Source organism: Stegostoma tigrinum, chromosome 14 (assembly GCF_030684315.1).
Source record: "Stegostoma tigrinum isolate sSteTig4 chromosome 14, sSteTig4.hap1, whole genome shotgun sequence".
Taxonomy (NCBI): Eukaryota; Metazoa; Chordata; class Chondrichthyes; order Orectolobiformes; family Stegostomatidae; genus Stegostoma; species Stegostoma tigrinum.
In genome coordinates this window covers 26,990,580-27,006,917 of record NC_081367.1, presented here as the reverse complement: position 1 = coordinate 27,006,917, position 16,338 = coordinate 26,990,580, and positions in this window count along the sequence as shown.

Here is a 16,338-nt window from a genome sequence, read left to right as displayed (position 1 = left end):
AGACACAGAGCTGGATTGATCTCGATCAGAGATCTGCATAGGGATCAGACACAGAGCTTCAAACTGACCTGTCACAGAGCTGCACACTGATCAGTCACAGAGCTGGATTGATCTCGATCAGAGATCTGCATAGGGATCAGACACAGAGCTTCAAACTGACCTGTCACAGAGCTGCACACTGATCAGTCACAGAGCTGCACACTGATCAGTCTCAGAGCTGCAGAGCGAGCTGTCGCAGAGCTGCACAGTGATCTCTCACAGAGCAGCACAGAGATCAGTCACAGAGCTGCACAGTGATTCGTCACAGAGCTGCACAGTGATCTGTCAGAATTCCACACAATGATCAGTCACAGACCTGCACAGTGATAAGTCAGAGAGTTGCACAGTGGTCAGTCACAGAACTGCAAAGTGATCAGTCACTGAGCTGGAAAGTGATCAGTCACAGAAATGCACAGTGATCAGTCAGAGAACTGCAGAGTGATCAAACACAGAACTGCACAGTGATCTGGCAGAGTGCTGCACAGTGAACAGTTAGAGAAATGCACAGTGGTCTGTCAGAAATCCACACAATGATCAGTCACAGAGCTTCACAGTGATCAGTCAGAGAGTTGCACAGAGATAAGTCACAGAACGGCAAAGTGATCAGTCGGAGAGCTGCACAGGGATCCGTCACAGAGCTGCACAGCGATCAGTCACTGAGCTGCATTGAGATCGATCAGAGATCTGCACAGTGTTCAGTCAGAGAAGTGCAGGGTGATCAAACACAGAGTGGCCCACTATTCAGTGACAGAGCTGTACAGTGATCAGTCAGAGAGCTGCACAGTGATCTGTCACAGAGCAGCACCAAGATCAGTCAGAGAGGGCACAGTGATCAGTCAGAGATCTGCTCAAGGATCAATCACAGAGCAGCAGAGTGATCTGTTGCAGAGCTTCACAGTGATCTGTCAGAGAAATGCACAGTGATCTGTTCAAAATCCCCACAATGATCAGTCATAGAGCTGCACATTGAACAGTCAGAGAGTTGCACAGTGATCAGACACAGTGCGGCACAGTGATCAGTTGGAGAGGTGCACAGTGATCAGTCACAGAGCTGCACAGTGATCCGTCACAGAGCTGCACAGTGATCAGTCACAGAGCTGCACAGTGATCCGTCACAGAGCTGCACACTGATTAGACACAGAGCTGCATTGAGCTCGATCACAGATCTGGACAGTGATCAGTCCGAGAACTGCACAGTGATCAGATGCAGGGCTGCAAACTGATCTGTCACAGAGCTGTACACTGATCAGTCAGAGATCTGCTCAGTGATCAGTAGATAGTTGCACAGAGATCAGTCACAGTGCGGCACAGTGATCAATCAGAGATCTGCGCAGTGTTCAGTCAGAAAGTTGCACAGAGATCAGTCACAGTGTGGCACAGTGATCAGTCGGAGAGTTGCACAGTGATCAGTCACAGAGCTGCATTGAGCTCGAGCAGAGATCTGCACGGTGATCAGTCGGAGAACTGCAGAGTGATCAGACACAGAGCTGCACAGTGATCAGTCACAGAGCTGCATATGTGACCTTTCAGAGTGCAGCACAGTGATCACTCAGAGATCTGCGCAGTCATCTATGGGAAATCCACACAATGCTCAGTCACAGAGCGGCACATGATCAGTCAGAGAGTTGCACAGAGATCAGTCACAGAGCGGCACATGATCAGTCAGAGAGTTGCACAGAGATCAGTCACAGAGCGGCACATGATCAGTCAGAGAGTTGCACAGAGATCAGTCACAGAGCTGCACATGATCAGTCAGAGAGTTGCACAGAGATCAGTCACAGAGCGGCACAGTGACCAGTCGGAGAGCTGCACAGTGATCAGTCAGAGAATTGCAGAGTAATCAAAAACGGAGTTGCAGTGATCTGCCATAGAGCTGCACAGTGATCAGTCACTGATCTTCACAGTGATCTGTCACACCAGTGCACAGTGATCAGTCGGAGAGCTGCACAGTGATCTGTCGCACAGTTGCACACTGATCAGACACAGAGCTGCATTGAGCTCGAACAGAGATCTGTACAGTGATCAAGTCAGAGAACTGCAGAGTGATCAAACGCAGAGTTGCACAGTGATAAGTCATGGAGCTGCACAGTGATCAGTCAGAGAACTGCCCAGTGATTTGTCATGGATCTGTATACTGATCAGACTCAGAGCTGCACTGTGCTCGATCAGAGATCTGCACAGTAATCAGTCATAGAGCTGCACAGCGATCATTCAGAGAGCTGCAGAGCGATCTGTCGCACAGCTGCACACTCATCAGACAGAGACCTGCTCAGTGATCAATCACAGAGCTGCAGAGCGATCTGTCGCACAGCTGCACACTGATCAGACAGAGAGCTGCATTGAGTTCGATCAGATTTCTACACAGTGATCAGTCAGAAATCTGCACAGTGATCAATCATAGAACTGCACAGCGACCAGTCAAAGAGCCGCACAGCGATCATTCCGAGAGCCGCACCATGATCAGTTACAGAGCCGCACAGTGATCATTCACAGATCTGCACAATGATCGGTACCGAGCTGCAAACTGATCAGCCACAGAGCTGCACAGAGATCAGTCACAGAGTTGCACAGAGATCAGTCACAGAGTTGCACAGAGATCAGTCACAGAGTTGCACAGTGATTTGTCACAGAGCCGCACACTGATCAGACACTGAGCTGCATTGAGATCGATCAGAGATCTGCACAGTGTTCAGTCAGAGAAGTGCAGGGTGATCAAACACAGAGCGGCCCACTATTCAGTGACAGAGCTGTACAGTGGTCAGTCATAGAGCTACACAGTGATCTGTCACACTGGTGCACAGTGATCTGTCACAGAGCAGCACTGAGATCAGTTAGAGCGGGCACAGTGATAGGTCAGAGATCTGCTCAAGGATCAATCACAGAGCAGCAGAGTGATCTGTTGCAGAGCTTCACAGTGATCCGTCAAAGAAATGCACATTGATCTGTCCAAATCCCCACAACGATCAGTCATAGAGCTGCACATTGATCTGTCAGAGAGTTGCACAGAGATCAGTCACAGTGCGGCACAGTGATCCGTCACAGAGCCGCTCATGGATCAGACACAGAGCTGCATTGATCTCGATCAGAGATCTGCACAGTGATCAGTCCAAGAACTGCACAGTGATCAGACACAGAGCTTCAAACTGACCTGTCACAGAGCTGCACACTGATCAGTCACAGAGCTGCAGAGCGATCTGTCGCGGACCTGCACAGTGATCTCTCGCAGAGCTGCACAGTGATCTCTCACAGAGCAGCACAGTGATCATTCACAGAGCTGCACAGTGATCTGTCAGAATTCCACACAATGATCAGTCTCTGAGCTGCACAGTGATAGATCAGAGAGTTGCACTGTGGTCAGTCACAGAGCTGCAAAGAAATCAGTCACAGAACTGCACACTGATCAGTCAGAGAACTGCAGAGTGATCAAACACAGAGCTGCACAGTGATCTGGCAGAGTGCTGCACAGTGAGCAGTCAGAGAAATGCACAGTGGTCTGTCAGAAATCCACACAATGATCAGTCACAGAGCTTCACAGTGATCAGTCAGAGAGTTGAACAGAGATAAGTCACGGAACGGCAAAGTGATCAGTCGGAGAGCTGCACAGCGATCAGTCACTGAGCTGCACAGTGATCTGTCACAGAGCTGCACAGCGATCAGTCACAGAGCTGCACAGCGATCAGTCACAGAGCTGCACAGTGATCAGTCGGAGAGCTGCACAGCGATCAGTCACAGAGCTGCACAGTGATCTGTCACAGAGCTGCACAGCGATCAGTCACAGAGCTGCACAGTGATCTGTCACAGAGCCGCGCGCTGATCAGAAACAGAGCTGCATTGAGCTCGATCACAGATCTGGACACTGATCAGTCCGAGAACTGCACAGTGATCAGACGCAGAGCTGCAAACTGACCTGTCACAGAGCTGCACACTGATCAGTCAGAGATCTGCTCAGTGATCAGTAGATAGTTGCACAGAGATCAGTCACAGTGCAGCATGGTGATCAGTCGGAGAGCTGCACAGTGATCAGTCACAGAGCTGCACAGTGATCAGTCAGAGAGTTGCACAGAGATCAGCCACAGAGCGGCAAAGTGATCAGACGGAGAGCTGCACAGTGATCTGTCAGAGCGGCACAATTATCAGTCACAGAGGAACACAATGATCAGTCAGAGAGCTGCACACTGATCGGACACAGAGCTGCATTGAGCTCGAGCAGAGATCTGCACAGTGATCAGTCAGAGAACTGCAGAGTGATCAAACACAGAGCTGCACAGTGATCAGTCACAGAGCTGCATAATTGATCTTTCAGAGCGCAGCACAGTGATCACTCAAGAGAGTTGCACAGTCATCTATCGGAAATCCACACAATGATCAGTCACAGAGCTGCACAGAGATCAGCCCTGGAGCAGCGCAGTGATCAGTCGGAGAGCTGCACACTGATCAGTCACAGAGCTGCACAGTGATACGTCTCAGAGCCGCACACTGATCAGTCACTATGCTGCATTGAGCTCGATCGGAGATCTGCACAGTGATCAGTCAGAGAGTTGCAGGGTAATCAAAAACGGAGTTGCAGTGATTAGTCATAGAGCTGCACAGTGATCAGTCACTGAGCTGTCTTCAGCTCATTCAGAGATCTGCACAGTGATGAGTCAGAGAAGTGCAGGGTGATCAAACACAGAGCGGCCCAGTAATTAGTGACAGAGCTGTACAGTGATTTGTCACATAGGCTGCACAGCGATCTGTCAAAGAACTTCACAGTGATCTGTCACACCGGTGCACAGTGATCATTCACTGAGCTGCACAGCGATCAGTCACAGAGCCGCACACTGATCATTCAGAGAGTCGCACCGTGATCAGTTAGATAGCTGCACAGTGATCAGTCATAGAGCTGCACAGTGATCAGTCACGGAGCTGCACAGGGATCAGTCAGAGATCTTCTCAGTAATCAATCATAGAGCTGCACAGGGATCTGTCACAGATCTGCACTGTGATCAGTCATGGAGCTTCACACTGATCAGTGACAGAGTTGCAAAGTGATCAGTCAGAATAGGGCACAGTGATCTGTCACAGAGGTGCACATCAATCAGTCACAGAGCTGCACAGTGGTCTGTCACGGAGCTGCACAGTGATCGGTCAGGGAGCTGCACAGTGATTAGTCAGAGAACTGCACAGTGATCAGTCACAGAGCTGCGATAACAAAGTGTGGGGCTGGATGAACACAGCAGGCCAAGCAGCATCTTAGGAGCACAAAAGCTGACGTTTCGGGCCTAGGCCCTTCATCAGAGAGGGGGATGGGATGAGGGTTCTGGAATAAATAGGGAGAGAGGGGGACCGAAGATGGAGAGAAAAGAAGATAGGTGGTGAGGAGAGTATAGGTGGGGAGGTAGGGAGGAGATAGGTCAGTCCAGGGAAGATGGACAGGTCAAGGAGGTGGGATGAGGTTAGTAGGTAGGAAATGGAGGTGCTGCTTGAGATGGGAGGAAGGGATGGGTGAGAGGAAGAACAGGTTAGGGAGGCAGAGACAGGCTGGGCTGGTTTTGGGATGCAGTGGGGGGAGGGGATGAGCTGGGCTGGTTGTGTGATGCAGTGGGGGGAGGGGACGAAATGGGCTGGCTGTGGGATGCGGTGGGGGAAGGGGAGATTTTGAAGCTGGTGAAGTCCCTCTCCCCATCCCCCTCTCTGATGAAAGGTCTAGGCCTGAAACGTCAGCTTTTGTGTTCCTGAGATGCTGCTTGACCTGCTGTGTTCATCCAGCTTCACACTTTGTTATCTTGGATTCTCCAGCATCTGCAGTTCCCATTATCTCAGTCACAGAGCTGCACAGTGATCAGTCACAGAGCTGCAAAGTGATCAGTTACTGAGCTGCGTAGAGATCAATCAGAGTTCTGCACAGTGATCAGTCAGAGAACTGCGCAGGGATCAAACACAGAGCTGCACAGTGACCATTCACAGAGCTGCACAGTGATCTGTCATAGAGCTGCACAGTGATCAGTCACAGAGCTGTGTAAGAGATCGATCAGAGATCTGCGCAGTGATCAGTCACCGAGCAGCACAGTGATCAGTCACAGAGCTGCACAGTGATCAGTCACAGAGCTGCACAGTGATCAGTCACAGAGCATCACAGTGATCAGTCACAGAGCTGCACAGTGATCAGTCACAGAGCATCACAGTGATCAGTCACAGAGCTGCACAGTGATCAGTCACAGAGCTGCACAGTGATCAGTCACAGAGCTGCACAGTGATCAGTCACAGAGCATCACAGTGATCAGTCCCAGAGCTGCACAGTGATCTTCCACTGAACTGCACAATGATCTGTCACAGACCTGCTGAGTGATCAGTCAGAGACCCGCACACTGATCAGTCACAGAGCTGCGCAGTGATCTATCAGACACTCAGCATTCCTCAGTCGCAGCTGACCTTCCAAGCTAATCAGGGGTTGGACCACTGCCAGTCCTGGGGTTTGTTCAATATAAGTGTTGGAGTTGATCACGGACCATGATGTGGAGGGAAAGTTGACAAAGTCAGTTGTGGGGATTCAAGGAAATATGCTGGGATGCTGAGAGCGCAGTTTTGAATCGGCTTAATTCAACATATCATGTTTGAAGCTGATAGTACATTGAAGAACATATGTTTCTTTGGGACAAGAAATAGTGACCGTCACCACCACCCTGGGTTCCATGGGGGAATGGTGTTGCACAATGCCTGATATTACTAAGCTGTATGGTCTGGATTTCGAGCAACTTTGGGAGATGAAGACTGAAGTGGAAGAGATGTGTAGAAGCTCCGTATTAATGGGGTTGACAACGAGTGCAATGACAAAGGAAATTGTCGGTTTGGTGGAGAGAGGGGTTCTCCTGGTCGCCAGAATGTGTCTGTGACTCTGTCAAAAACAACTTTTGTGCTGTCTTCCATCCTTATATAAATTCAAACATGCAGTCGAAATGGAAAAAGGCTGTGACAACACTTGGAATTTTTTTGTCTGTCTCTGATTCTGGGTTCTGCTTGTGAGTTACTTGAGGCCGCTCAAGGGGCAATTCTGTTAATAAGGCACCAGGTTGACAATAACTGAAATTATAGCACTGTGCACGTGAAATGCAAGCATTGTCTAAGTGTGTGGGATGCAAGCCCTAGTTACATCGATCTTGTTTGTCTTGTTGGTCATTACAGATTGATCATAGTCATCTCTGTGAAGCAGAAGCTGTCACAGGTGAATTTAAAAGTCTCATTTGTAGTCACAATTCACAAAAACAATCCAGTATTTCATGGACTACAGCTGATTTCCTCCCACCTTCAACGATTAAGCATTCGTCAACGTGCTGTTATATGTAATGTTGCCTTTCTTGGATGGTTTTAGGGTTGCGGATTGGGACAAAGTATCAGTACACCTACACTATTCACAATATCTTACTGTATTTGTGTGGTACAGCTTGTGGGTTTCCAAGCTGTCAACATAGTAGAGTGCTCAGTCAGCATGATCCAGACAGGTTTGCAAGCAAAGCAAGCAATGAGATAGTCCATGAACAGCATACTCACTTGAGCTAATTGTCAAATCTATCGCCATAACTTGCAGGGCAATACAGCTTGCTGAACAAGTAGCTGCGAAAGAGTCAAATCTGATGTGAGATGGTGAGGTTCCCTGAAAAAAGGCAAATTAAAACAAATTATTTGACTCCACTGTCTTCCCAGAAAGAGACCTCAGCAACTATGACAGAGATCATACAAAGCCAGAAGCAATTCTCAAAGAGCAGAATGGAGGAAACGAACATGTTGTTTCAGTTGTTGAGGATATAAGGGTCCCAATCAATCATAAGTTGAAATAAAGAGTTTGCCTGCTTCCAAACGACAGGCAGGTTGAGAAAATATCATCTGCTAACACAGATTGTAAATGTAGTGCATAAAACTCCACAGAAGCCGCTTCTGAGAAGGGACAGCAACATCAATGATTCAAGACATTGAAAGGATGAAATTGTACATGAATTCAGGAGACTGAAATGAAGAAATTGCCTATTCCTGCAGGAAATCTGTCCTCTGCAAAGGAAATCCAAGAGATTAAAGGGTCTCCAGTTTAAAAAGATCTACAAATCTCAGATTGTCAGGAAGAAAATCAAAATGACTGGTCTTCCACCCAACAAACTAGCAAATCCAGAGAAAATGTGTTCTTGGGGAATACTGACACCTCCAGATCACCCACATTTGCAAGGTCTAGGACTTGATGTGAAAAGGGTATTTGTAGTCATAGACGTAATAAGACTAAACCTTAGAGAGACATTGTAAAGGTTGATAATGAGGTATTTCATAAGCAGTACCCATTCTGGTGATATCAAATGGACTTCTGGGCAGAACATCTGAGGATCTTGAAGTATAAGACTTAATATCTGGTCCTCCTTAAAGTCTCTGTAACAATGTCTATCATATCAATGTAACCTGTAACTCATTTCCAAAAAGCAATAAACTGTATGTGGAATTTTCTCATTTTAGCAGATCGTGCTTGGATTAAATTGTACCACATTTATTAATTTTGGTGAAATTTGAATAATAATCTGCGATTCCAACATAAATAAAGAGGAATCAGAAGAGAGCTTCTGATCTGACTTATAGCTGCACAAAGGAAAACACACTGGTTAAGCGAATGACTGACACTGCTGAACACATCTGTGTGTATAGAGTAGCCAAATGTATGATTTTGTATTCGCCTTAACTTCTTATCTATTCTTGTCAATGTTTAGGACTGGATGGCTTCACATCCAATATTTTGATCCCGACACCAGAGTAAAGCATTGGCAGGTGCTTGTGTTCTTTCCTAGTCTGCCAAAGCCTTACCATGCCAGAAAAAGAAGGGTTGGACTTGTTTTAATAGGTTTTCCACTCTCAACCCTTATTGTCTCTCCAATGGTGTGGAATTGTCAAACATGTTGACCTCATGTCCATACATTCTGATGTGAACTCTGTACATGATCATGTCAAACATGCACCACCCGATTATTGCTGTTTTGGTGACTTCTGATGTTGATCATCCTTTCAAGTTTTTTTTAATTTGTTCTCTGAATGTCAATATTGCTGCCTAAGCCAGGATTATTGCTCGACCCTAATTACGCTTGAGAAAGCACAATTGTTCCTGGGATTTATTTGCCTGGCCTCAAGAGTGTCGAGGCCAAAGACAGTACTTCCAGGTAAATTGGAATTGGTCATTGATTGGTTGTGAGAGACAGGGTCTTCTGGGATAGTACATGAGGCCACCATGTTACAGCTGACGAGGCCACACGTGGAGGAACTGTGAAAGTGGTACGCAGGTAAGTATGCTTAACTATGCATTGAGTGAGCATTATGGCATGTTGCCATTCTCCTGCTTTCTCCCCATAATCCTTCATGTTGTTTCTATTCAAATAATCACTCAGTGCTGTCTTGATTAAATTTAACTCCACAACGTTCAGCAGAGGGAGACTGGGAGGTGGAGACATCACTTCGGCATATATATTAGAGCTTAAAAGCAGTCACCCACTCTGCAGAGCAGATCTTCTAGCAACAGCATCCAAGGTCAGCAGGAGGAAAAGTGTACAGTAGAGGGGGACAGAGAGGGAGAGGCATCGCTTCAGCGCATACTTTAGAGCCTGAAGGCAGTCATCTGCACTGAAGAGCAGATTGTCTGGCAACAGCCCCCATGATCAACAGGAGTAAGAACGTCCAGCAGAGAGCGACTGAGAGAGGGAAGGCATCTTGAGTGTATATGTTAGAACCTAGAAGCAATTGCCTGCACTGAAGAATGGATTGTCATGGGCCTGGTATCAATGAGTGCTTAAGCCTTAAACATTACTTCATAGTAGTATTTCTCTCCTTGTAGCCCCCCAAAAAAGGGAAAGAGACATGCTATTGAAAATTTGTTGGTAGCAGAGTGAGGCATAAGGCATTGGTTTGAGAGGCTTTGGTGAGCAGCAGCTCAGCAAAATGTGCAGGTAAACTTTCCTCTTTAATCTTGGAGTATTTGAGATGGCAGTTAGGGCAGTAGCATGCTCCTCCTGCAGGATGTGGGCGCTCAGGGAGACTTCCATTGTCCCTAATGACTACATCTGTGGGAAGTGTACCCAGCTGCAGCTCTTGGGAGACTGTGTTCTGGAGCTGGATGCACTGAGGATCATCTGAGATGCTGAGGATGTTGTTAAACTGGTAAGGAGTGCAGAAGAATTTTACAAGGATGTTGCCAGAACTCAAGGGACTGACTTATAGGGAAAGGTCAGACAAGCTAGGACTTCTTTCTGTAGTGCGTCAGAGACTGAGGTGGATCTTATACAAGTGAATAAGATCATGAGAGGTATGATTAGGGTTAATTCACTCAGTCTTTTTCCCAGGGTTGAGAAATCAAGGGATTAAAGGATATCAGTTTAAGGTAAGAAGGGAAAGAACACATGGGAACCTGATGGGCAACATTTTTACACAGAGGGTGGTATGCATATGGAAAGAGCTGCCAGGAGAAGTGGTTGAGGTGGGTATGTTAACAAAACTTAAAAGGCATTTGGACAACTACATGGAAAGGAAAGGTTTAGAAGGATATGGGCCAAGTGCAGGGAAATGGGGTTAGTGTGGACAGACATTTTGGCCAGCATTAACCAGTTTGGGCCATACGACCTGCCTCCATGCTGCAGGACTCTATGACCTTAATTTTTCCAGGCATTGCATTATAAGCCTTAACTACTCTTTGCATGAAAAAACTCTCGAGCACATTGCATTTGTTTTGCAAATTACTTTAGATCTGAGCCCCCCTCATTGTCGATGCTTTTATTACAAAGAACAAGTTCTCTCTTTGTACTCTGAAGACAGAAAAATTTTGCTCCCTGCCCCTTATGCATCTCACTTTGTTGCAGTGCCTTGTCAGTTTTAAGTACCAAAAGCTGATTTAATCCCTCTTACTTAACAACTTTGACCCCTTCTAACTGATTGAATTTTCACCTCTGTCACCAAAACCTTGATATCATTTGCTTCATTGGAAAGAGCAAATATAAAGTAATTTACATCTCAATCACATGCTTCCATATGTCAACCCCTTTTTTGCTCTAAATCAACCTTACTCCTTTTAGCACCCTTTTACTATTAGTATGCCGATAGAAGACTTCAGGATTCTTTTTTAGTTTGGCTGTATTTGTTAACCCTTCTTTGTTTTTCTTATTAACTTTACGAACTTTCCATTTTCCGCTTGGCTCTCAATTGCCTTCTCTGCCTTACTTTTGTCAAAACCTCGATCTTTTCCTTTATCTTCATTTCTACATCCAATTTCATTCGAGCAGCTCTGGATTTACTTATCCTACCTTTCCCTTTTGGGATATTACAGACCGCGCTCAAACCATCCCTTTTTGAACGTGGGTCATTGTTTAGCTACCATTCTTCCCTATCTAGGTCTGGCAATGCCTTCTTTATCATGGGAATGGACATATAATGGTATAGAAGATTTGTCTGATCACAGCCTTGGAACACTTGCCCTTCTTTGCTGATTACACAGTGATAATCTCTGACTGCATTCCCATAATTAAAGGTCCTCTTTAAAGCTATTCTACATGCTTGCAACTGTCTGAAATTTCCTTGCATCTTTGTTCCCATGTGGCCTTCGCATTAGTTGGTAACTTACACAGTACAACAATTAATTCTGTGCTTGAACTATCTGGGACATACATCTACTTCAAAATTGTAGTTCCCTTCCTTAACCAATATCTCCGAACCCCATCTTTTGCTTTCTTTCCTACCTTTCCTGTAAAATTTGCATTCAAGAGTATTTTATAACCTGGCATGCTTTTCTTGAGCCAGGTCTCTGAGCACATCATTATAATTCCACATGGCAATCTGTGCCTGTAACTCATCAAATCTATTTACTCCAGCATTCACATTATTTTCAAATGCTTAGAATGTTTTCATTTCTCCTGTGTCCTGACTCCATCTATTAACATTATTCTCTGTTCTATTATTATTCTCTATTCTAGTGTTTGTGTTTCTCCCATTATTTGGTTAGGGCAGATACAGGGTTTGAATCTGGAAACTTTGGTCAGTATTGACATGAAAGAATGTTTCAATCCATTTGAATGGCTATTATCATTAGATATATAGTTTTAAAAATGCCTCCGTGGACAGACTGTCCATCTTTGTTTTCTAAAAATATCCCGAGTCATACTTAGAATAGACAAAGTTAGAAGTCACATGACACCAGGTTGTAGTCCAACGGGTTTATTTACAATCACAAGCTATTAGAGCAATGGTTTCGTCAGGTGGAGTGTAATTAGAACCTGACGAAGAACCAACGCTGTGAAAGCTTGTGATTTCAAATGAATCTGTTGGTCTATAACTTGATGTTGTGTGAATTCTGACTTTGTCCACTCCAGTCCAACACCAGCATTTCCACATCATACTTAGAATGGTACCAGGGATGTGAAACTTCACTTAAGAGGGGAGAACAGAAATTTTGGGCTGTTCTCCTATTAAGAGAAAAAGTTAAGGGTATAGTTAGAAGAGGTTTTAAAAGTCATGAGGAGGATTGATCAGATAAATAAGAGAAACTCATGGCAGAAGAACCCATGTCTAGAAGACACATATTTAAGATAATTAACAAATAAAGAGAAAGTAGCAGATTTGTAGATTCAACAAAAGAAAACTTGCCCTACATTTCTGCTGGTGAACAGGAGATTGAAAAATTGAAAAATAAATGTTATTACCCCCTTCAGCTCCCAAGATCTGAATAACTGAAGTTCTCCAGAAGCAAGAGATAGAAGGAACTGCAGATGCAGGAGAATCTGAGATAACACGGTGTAGAGCTGGGTGAACACAGGAGGCCGAGCAGCAAGTCTCCATAAGCAATCTCAGTTCCACATTTTGAGATGGACATCTCAATGATTAGTTGTTTATGTACTTTCAAATTCAACTTTAGAAAACACAGTGATAATGGGAACTGCAGATGCTGGAGAATCCAAGATAATAAAATGTGAGGCTGGATGAACACAGCAGGCCAAGCAGCATCTCAGGAGCACAAAAGCTGACGTTTCGGGCCTAGACCCTTCATCAGAGAGGGGGATGGGGTGAGGGTTCTGGAATAAATAGGGAGAGAGGGGGAGGCGGACCGAAGATGGAGAGAAAAGAAGATGGGTGGAGAGGAGAGTGTAGGTGGGGAGGTAGGGAGGGGATAGGTCAGTCCAGGGAAGACAGACAGGTCAAGGAGGTGGGATGAGGTTAGTAGGTAGGAGATGGAGGTGCGGCTTGGGGTGGGAGGAAGGGATGGGTGAGAGGAAGAACAGGTTAGGGAGGCAGAGACAGGTTGGACTGGTTTTGAGATGCAGTGGGTGGAGGGGAAGAGCTGGGCTGGTTGTGTGTGGTGCAGTGGAGGAAGGGGACGAACTGGGCTGGTTTTGGGATGCAGTGGGGGAAGGGGAGATTTTGAAGCTGGTGAAGTCCATATTGATACCATTGGGCTGCAGAGTTCCCAAGTGGAATATGAGTTGCTGTTCCTGCAACGTTCGGGTGGCATCATTGTGGCACTGCAGGAGGCCCATGATGGACATGTCATCTAAAGAATGGGAGGGGGAGTGGAAATGGTTTGCGACTAGGAGGTGCAGTTGTTTATTGTGAACCAAGCGGAGGTGTTCTGCAAAGCGGTCCCCAAGCCTCCGCTTGGTTTCCCCAATGTAGGGGAAGCCACACCGGGTACAATAGATGCAGTATACCACATTGGCAGATGTGCAGGTGAACCTCTGCTTAATATGGAAAGTCATCTTGGGGCCTGGGATAGGCGTGAGGCAGGAGGTGTGGGGGCAAGTGTAGCATTTCCTGCGGCTGCAGGGGAAGATGCCGGGTGTGGTGGGGTTGGAGGGCAGTGTGGAGCGAACAAGGGAGTCACGGAGAGAGTGGTCTCTCCGGAAAGCAGACAAGGTTGGGGATGGAAAAATGTCTTGGGTGGTGCGGTCGGATTGTAAATGTCGGAAGTGTCGGAGGATGATGCGTTGTATCCGCAGGTTGGTGGGGTGATGTGTGAGAACGAGGGGGATCCTCTTTGGGCGGTTGTGGCGGGGGCGGGGTGTGAGGGATGTGTTGCGGGAAATGCGGGAGACGCGGTCAAGGGCGTTCTCGACCACTGTGGAGGGAAAGTTGCGGTCCTTGAAGAACTTGGACATCTGGGATGTGTGGGAGTGGAATGCCTCATCATGGGAGCAGATTCGGCGGAGGCGGAGGAATTGGGAATAGGGGATGGAATTTTTGCAGGAGGGTGGGTGGGAGGAGGTATATTCTAGGTAGCTGTGGGAGTCGGTGGGCTTGAAATGGACATCAGTTACAAGCTGGTTGCCTGAGATGGAGACTGAGAGGTCCAGGAAGGTGAGGGATGTGCTGGAGATGGCCCAGGTGAACTGAAGGTTGGGGTGAAAGGTGTTAGTGAAGTGGATGAACTGTTCGAGCTCCTCTGGGGAGCAAGATGCTGCGCCGATACAGTCATCAATGTAACGGAGGAAGAGGTGGGGTTTGGGGCCCGTGTAGGTGCGGAAGAGGGACTGTTCCACGTAACCTACAAAGAGGCAGGCATAGCTGGGGCCCATGCGGGTGCCCATGGCAACCCCCTTAGTCTGTAGGAAGTGGGAGGAATCAAAAGAGAAGTTGTTGAGGGTGAGGACGAGTTCGGCTAGGCGGATGAGGGTGTTGGTGGAGGGGGACTGGTCGGGCCTGCGGGACAGGAAGAAGCGGAGGGCCTTGAGGCCATCTGCATGCGGAATACAGGTGAAAACACATGCTGTTCCTCTCAGAGTTGCAGCTGAGATTTAGATTATTTGAAGAAGGATGATGAATATAATTGAAAATGAAGAGTGTGCTTTTATAGGCTAGTGTTTTGTGTTTTGAGAACATTGAAAATTAGTAATATGTTTCATATACAGATACAGAACAGATTGCAGATATACTTTGTAGTACCTGTTTTAATATGTGTCATGAGGTTATTAAATCGCTCTTCCAGGAATGACAGGCACAGAGGATATAGATCGCTTTATTTCTCAAAAGATGCACGATAAGTGCATCTCATATATCGTTTGGTCAATCAACGTATCCTTTCTCTTTTCTTCACTGCTTTCCCTTGGTGGTTCATATTGTAAATCATAGTAAAGCAGCATTTATATTGGCAAGAATGAAGCAAAACCTGAGGGCACTAGAAATCTGGAATAACAACTGAAAATGCTGGAAGCATTCAGTAAGTCAGACAGCCCTCCCTTAGACAGAAAAAATAGTGATGCAAGCTTTTAATGCCATTAAAAAGAGTATGAATCAATTGTATTTTTCACTTTAAGCCAGGAGGTGTGAAAAAAGAGGATAGATTTGGTTTTATTATTCTATGCAGTGCAATGTTTTGAAGGATTATCGTCACAATTATAGATGATTTTTGTTTATTTATAGACCAAATTAATTTTTATGATAATTGTTCATTTTCTGAACACGACAACATGTTTCCATAGTATTTGTATGCGTAGATGTGGCCGTTGCGCGAAAGAGTTTAACAAGCCTTGTTCTAATCAAATCAGACATGATTACTCACCTGTGAAGATGACACAGTTGAATCACTCACATGGCATGGGTTAAATGAGGAAGAGATACACCCAGATGGAATGTACTTTGATAAGAAACCAGAAAGTAAAAGCAACAGTTCTGAGTCAGAGAATTAGGTTGTTATAATACTGATAAAATTGACTAATTTCATTTTAGCTTTGACTCACTAGTAAATACCACATAACTATATCAACACAAATTGTTGATAAGTGTGCAACATATTTATCAGTTTTTGCACTGTGGGCAGAATCTTCCCAGACCTTGAATACTGTAGGCCATGGCACAAAGTTTGGAAAAAGCAGGTGGGAAGTCAAGTAAAGCTGTTCTCGATGTCAAGTAAAGCTGTTCTCAATGTCAGGTAAAGCTGTTCCCAATGTCAAGTAAAGCTGTTCTCAATGTCAAGTAAAGCTGTTCTCAATGTCAGGTAAAGTTGTTCTCAATGTCAGGTAAAGCTGTTCTCAATGTCAAGAACAAAACGTTGAACTTTTCAACCAAACCCTGGACATCAGTGTGCAACAACAGGTCTATTTACTCAGATTACTGCTCATTATCTCCCTCAATGCTATGTAATCTTGCCTCATTAATATACAGATTCTCATTCACCCACCTACTGGTTGATGCTGAGAAATCCTGACAAATAAGTCTGAGCAGGTAACTGGTAACTGCAGATTGCTGCTTTCTCCTCCAACACCCTGCACCAATATCTCAGGGCTTTGTGGGAAGTGCCCACACACACCCTGCATCCATGGATCATGG